Below are 614 nucleotides of genomic sequence, written 5' to 3' on the forward strand. Positions count from 1 at the left end.
CTAAGATGATGCAGGATAAGCTTAAGATGGGCATGGTGAACTCAAATTTATCTTGGGATTGCATTCGAGGACATATGTGTGGTATGACTTTTCTATCTTGTAATCTTTTTCTATCACCATTCTCTATGTCCCTTTTTTTGGACCTAACCCCTCTTTCTAGAAATTCCTTTTCAGGAATGACTCTCCCCAGATTGACATTCCACAAGTTATAATGACCTCTGTAGTCACTATTAATACAAAAACACCTTACAATTCTTTTATACTCTAACACTGTTACAAAAGCACCTTACTATTAATACTTGAGGATTGGTTGATCTTAAAGATTCAACAATGCAGACAACATTTAATTAATAGTGTTACATTAACCATCAAACCCTACAAACAAATTGGCTAATAGATATTATGGGTCATTTCAAATTTTGGAAAGAATTAAAGATGTTGCTTATAGGTTAGAACTAACCAAAAAACCAAGATTCATAATGCTTTTCATATTTTCTTAGTGAAGAAACACCGTGGAAGTAGAGGCAATAAAGTGAGTGAAGAATGATATATAAATAATAAATTTAATATATATCATTTGTATAATTATCTATTTTACCATTATACCAATTCTT

Source organism: Vigna radiata, chromosome 9 (genome assembly GCF_000741045.1).
Source record: "Vigna radiata var. radiata cultivar VC1973A chromosome 9, Vradiata_ver6, whole genome shotgun sequence".
NCBI lineage: Eukaryota > Viridiplantae > Streptophyta > Magnoliopsida > Fabales > Fabaceae > Vigna > Vigna radiata.